We start from the raw sequence: 6,000 nt of genomic DNA on the forward strand, positions 1-6,000 counted from the left end.
CTGAGACGAAAAATTTTTTGGTCAAAAAAAAAGGAAGGTTAACCCCTTTGTGTTTTTGGCGAAAATTTTCGCGATTTTTAAAAGTGCTGGAATAAATTAATCGTGGCACTATTTCGACGTAATTTTGCGAGAGAAATCGATTGGGCGCAGTCCCAATACGCTGCTATCAACGCATCGAAAGTTAAAGCCAAAAAACGAAAACCTGAAATTTCGACATTTTTCAGCAGGTGCTTTTTTCCTCGTATCTTCTCTCCCGTTGATCCCACGTTCCTTTTGCTGCGTTTTCTGAGTTCCTTGGGGTCCAATCGGCCGGAAAAGAGTCATACGAATCAATTCTGAGACGAAAAATTTTTTGGTCAAAAAAAAAGGAAAGTTAACCCCTTCGTATTTTTGGCGAAAATTTTCGCGGTTTTCAAAAGTGCTGAAATAAATTAATCGTGGCACTATTCCGACGTAATTTTGCGAGAGAAATCGATCGGGCGCAGTCCCAATACGCTGCGATTAACGCATCGAAAGTTACAGCCAAAAAACGAAAACCTGAATTTTCGACATTTTTCAGCAGGTGCTTTCTTCCTCGTATCTTCTCTCCCGTTGATCCCACGCTCCTCTCGCTGCGTTTCCTGAGTTCCTCGGGGTCCAATTGTTCGGCAAAGAGTCATACGAATCAATTCTGAGACGAAAAATTTTTTGGTCAAAAAAAAAGGAAGGTTAACCCCTTTGTATTTTTGGCGAAAATTTTCGCGATTTGCAAAAGTGCTGGAATAAATTAATCGTGGCACTATTCCGACGTAATTTTGCGAGAGAAATCGATCGGGCGCAGTCCCAATACGCTGCGATCAACGCATCGAAAGTTGCAGCCAAAAAACGAAAACCTGAATTTTCGACATTTTTCAGCAGGTGCTTTTTCCCTCGTATCTTCACTCTTGTTGATCCCACGCTCCTTTTGCTGCGTTTTCTGAGTTCCAAGGGGTACAATTGGTCGGGAAAGGGTCATACGAATCAATTCCAAGACGAAAAATTTTTTGGTCCAAAAAAAAGGAAGGTTAACCCCTTTGTATTTTTGGCGAAAATTTTCGCGATTTTCAAAAGTGCTGGAATAAATTAATCGTGGCACTATTCCGACGTCATATCGCGAGAGAAATCGATTGCGCGCAGTCACAATACGCTGCGATCAACGCATCGAAAGTTACAGCCGAAAAAGGAAAACCTGAATTTTCGACATTTTTCAGCAGGTGCTTTTTCCCTCGTATCTTCTCACCCGTTGATCCCACGCTCCTCTTGCTGCGTTTTCTGAGTTCCTTGGGGTCCAATTGGTCGGAGAAGAGTCATACGAATCAATTCTGAGACGAAAAATTTTTTGGTCAAAAAAAGAGGAAGGTTAACCCCTTCGTATTTTTGGCGAAAATTTTCGCGATCTTCAAAAGTGCTGGAATAAATTAATCGTGGCACTATTCCGACGTAATTTTGCGAGAGAAATCGATCGGGCGCAGTCCCAATACGCTGCGATCAACGCATCGAAAGTTACAGCCAAAAAACGAAAACCTGAATTTTCGACATTTTTCAGCAGGTGCTTTTTTCCTTGTATCTTCTCTCCCGTTGATCCCACGTTCCTTTTGCTGCGTTTTCTGAGTTCCTTGGGGTCCTATTGGTCGGAAAAGAGTCATACGAAACAATTCTGAGACGAGAAATTTTTTGGTCAAAAAAAAAGGAAGGTTAACCCCTTTGTATTTTCGGCGAAAATTTTCGCGATTTTCAAAAGTGCTGGAATAAATTAATCGTGGCACTATTCCGACGTAATTTTGCGAGAGAAATCGATTGGGCGCAGTCCCAATACGCTGCGATCAACGCATCGAAAGTTACAGCCAAAAAACGAAAACCTGAATTTTCGACATTTCTCAGCAGGTGATTTTTTCCTCGTATCTTCTCTCCCGTTGATCCGGCGCTCCTCTTGCTGCGTTTCCTGAGTTCCTCGGGGTCCAATTGGTCGGCAAAGAGTCATACGAATCGATTCTGAGACGAAAAATTTTTTGGTCAAAAAAAAAGGAAGGTTAACCCCTTTGTATTTTTGGCGAAAATTTTCGCGATTTTCAAAAGTGCTGGAATAAATTAATCGTGGCACTATTCCGACGTAATTTTGCGAGAGAAATCGATTGGGCGCAGTCCCAATACGCTGCGATCAACGCATCGGAAGTTACAGCCAAAAAACGAAAACCTGAATTTTCGACATTTTTCAGCAGGTGCTTTCTTCCTCGTATCTTCTCTCCCGTTGATCCCACGTTCCTTTTGCTGCGTTTTCTGAGTTCCTTGGGGTCCTATTGGTCGGAAAAGAGTCATACGAAACAATTCTGAGACGAGAAATTTTTTGGTCAAAAAAAAAGGAAGGTTAACCCCTTTGTACTTTTGGCGAAAATTTTCGCGATTTTCAAAAGTGCTGGAATATATTAATTGTGACACTATTCTGACGAAATTTAGCGAGAGAAATCAATTGGGCGCGGTCCCAATACGCTGCGATCAACGCATCGAAAGTTACAGCCAAAAAACGAAAACCTGAATTTTCAACATTTTTCAGCAGGTGCTTTTTTCCTCGTATCTTCTCTCTTGTTGATCCCACGCTCCTTTTGCTGCGTTTTCTGAGTTCCTAGGGGTCCAATTGGTCGGGAAAGAGTCATACGAATCAATTCCAAGACGAAAAATTTTTTGGTCCAAAAAAAAGGAAGGTTAACCCCTTTGTATTTTTGGCGAAAATTTTCGCGATTTTCAAAAGTGCTGGAATAAATTAATCGTGGCACTATTCCGACGTCATATCGCGAGAGAAATCGATTGGGCGCAATCACAATACGCTGCGATCAACGCATCGAAAGTTACAGCCGAAAAAGGAAAACCTGAATTTTCGACATTTTTCAGCAGGTGCTTTTTTCCTCGTATCTTCTCTCCCGTTGATCCCACGTTCCTTTTGCTGCGTTTTCTGAGTTCCTTGGGGTTTAATTGGTCGGAAAAGAGTCATACGAATCAATTCTGAGACGAAAAATTTTTTGGTCAAAAAAAAAGGAAGGTTAACCCCTTTGTATTTTTGGCGAAAATTTTCGCGATTTTCAACAGTGCTGAACTAATTTAATCGTGGCACCATTCCGACGTAATTTTGCGAGAGAAATCGATCGGGCGCAGTCCCAATACGCTGCGATCAACGCATCGAAAGTTACAGCCAAAAAACGAAAACCTGAATTTTCGACATTTTTCAGCAGGTGCTTTTTTCCTCGTATCTTCTCTCCCGTTGATCCCACGTTCCTTTTGCTGCGTTTTCTGAGTTCCTTGGGGTCCAATTGGTCGGAAAAGAGTCATACGAAACAATTCTGAGACGGAAAATTTTTTGGTCAAAAAAAAAGAAAGGTTAACCCCTTTGTATTTTTGGCGAAAATTTTCGCGATTTTCTAAATTGCTGGAATTAATTCATTGTGGCACTATTCCGACGTTATATCGCGAGAGAAATCGATTGGGCGCAGTTCCAATACGCTGCGATCAACGCATCGAAAGTTACAGCCAAAAAACGAAAACCTGAATTTTCGACATTTTTCAGCAGGTGCTTTTTTCCTCTTATCTTCTCTCTTGTTGATCCCACGCTCCTTTTGCTGCGTTTTCTGAGTTCCTAGGGGTCCAATTGGTCGGGAAAGAGTCATACGAATCAATTCCGAGACGGAAAATTTTTTGGTCAAAAAAAAAGGAAGGTTAACCCCTTTGTATTTTTGGCGAAAATTTTCGCGATTTTCAAAAGTGCTGGAATAAATTAATCGTGGCACTATTCCGACTTAATTTTGCGAGAGAAATCGATTCGGCGCAGTCCCAATACACTGCGATCAACGCATCGAAAGTTACAGCCAAAAAACGAAAACCTGAATTTCCGACATTTTTCAGCAGGTGCTTTCTTCCTCGTATCTTCTCTCCCGTTGATCCCACGCTCCTCTTGCTGCGTTTCCTGAGTTCTTCGGGGTCCAATTGGTCGGCAAAGAGTCATACGAATCAATTCTGAGACGAAAAATTTTTTGGTCAAAAAAAAAGGAAGGTTAACCCCTTTGTATTTTTGGCGAAAATTTTTGCGATTTTCAAAAGTGCTGGAATAAATTAATCGTGGCACTATTCCGACGTAATTTTGCGAGAGAAATCGATTGGGCGCAGTCCCAATACGCTGCGATCAACGCATCGAAAGTTACAGCCAAAAAACGAGAACCTGAATTTTCGACATTTTTCAGCAGGTGCTTTTTTCCTCGTATCTTCTTTCCCGTTGATCCCACGCTCCTCTTGCTGCTCTTTCTGAGTTCCTTGGGGTCCAATCGGTCGGAAAAGAGTCATACGAATCAATTCTGAGACGAAAAATTTTTTGGTCAAAAAAAAGGAAGGTTAACCCCTTTGTATTTTTGGCGAAAATTTTCGCGATTTTCAAAAGTGCTGGAATAAATTAATCGTGGCACTATTCCGACTACATTTTGCGAGAGAAATCGATTCGGCGCAGTCCCAATACACTGCGATCAACGCATCGAAAGTTACAGCCAAAAAACGAAAACCTGAATTTTCGACATTCTTCAGCAGGTGCTTTTTTCCTTGTATCTTCTCTCCCGTTGATCCCACGTTCCTTTTGCTGCGTTTTCTGAGTTCCTTGGGGTCCAATCGGTCGGAAAAGAGTCATACGAATCAATTCTGAGACGAAAAATTTTTTGGTCAAAAAAAAAGGAAGGTTAACCCCTTTGTGTTTTTGGCGAAAATTTTCGCGATTTTTAAGAGTGCTGGAATAAATTAATCGTGGCACTATTCCGACGTAATTTTGCGAGAGAAATCGATTGGGCGCAGTCCCAATACGCTGCGATCAACGCATCGAAAGTTACAGCCAAAAAACGAGAACCTGAATTTTCGACATTTTTCAGCAGGTGCTTTTTTCCTCGTCACTTCTCTCCCGTTGATCCCACGCTCCTCTTGCTGCGTTTCCTGAGTTCCCTGGGGTCCAATTGGTCGGCAAAGAGTCATACGAATCAATTCTGAGACGAAAAATTTTTTGGTCAAAAAAAAAGGAAGGTTAACCCCTTTGTATTTTTGGCGAAAATTTTCGCGATTTTAAAAAGTGCTGGAATGAATTAATCGTGGCACTATTCCGACGTAATTTAGCGAGAGAAATCGATTGGGCGCAGTCCCGATACGCTGCGATCAACGCATCGAAAGTTACAGCCAAAAAACGAAAACCTGAATTTTCGACATTCTTCAGCAGGTGCTTTTTTCCTCGTATCTTCTCTCCCGTTGATCCCACGCTCCTCTTGCTGCGTTTCCTGAGTTCCCTGGGGTCCAATTGGTCGGCAAAGAGTCATACGAATCAATTCTGAGGCGAAAAATTTTTCGGTCCAAAAAAAAGGAGGGTTAACCCGTTTGTATTTTTGGCGAAAATTTCAGCGATTTTCAAAAGTGCTGGAATAAATTAATTGTGGCACTATTCCAACGTTATATCGCGAGAGAAATCGATTGGGCGCAGTCCCAATACGCTGCGATCAACGCATTGAGAGTTACAGCCAAAAAACGAAAACCTGAATTTTCGACACTTTTCAGCAGGTGCTTTTTCCCTCGTATCTTCTCACCCGTTGATCCCATGGTTCTCTTGCTGCGTTTCCTGAGTTGCTTGGGGTCAAATTGGTCGGAAAAGAGTCATACGAATCAATTCTAAGACGAAAAATTTTCTGGTCAAAAAAAAAGGAAGGTTAACCCCTTTGTATTTTTGGCGAAAATTTTCAAGATTTTCAAATGTGCTGGAATAAATTAATCGTGGCACTATTCCGACTTGATTTTGCGAGAGAAATCGATTCGGCGCAGTCCCAATACACTGCGATCAACGCATCGAAAGTTACAGCCAAAAAACGAAAACCTGAATTTCCGACATTTTTCAGCAGGTGCTTTCTTCCTCGTATCTTCTCTCCCGTTGATCCCACGCTCCTCTTGCTGCGTTTCCTGAGTTCCTCGGGGTCCAAT

The sequence above is a fragment of the Neodiprion lecontei genome, chromosome 4 (genome assembly GCF_021901455.1).
Source record: "Neodiprion lecontei isolate iyNeoLeco1 chromosome 4, iyNeoLeco1.1, whole genome shotgun sequence".
Classification (NCBI taxonomy): domain Eukaryota; kingdom Metazoa; phylum Arthropoda; class Insecta; order Hymenoptera; family Diprionidae; genus Neodiprion; species Neodiprion lecontei.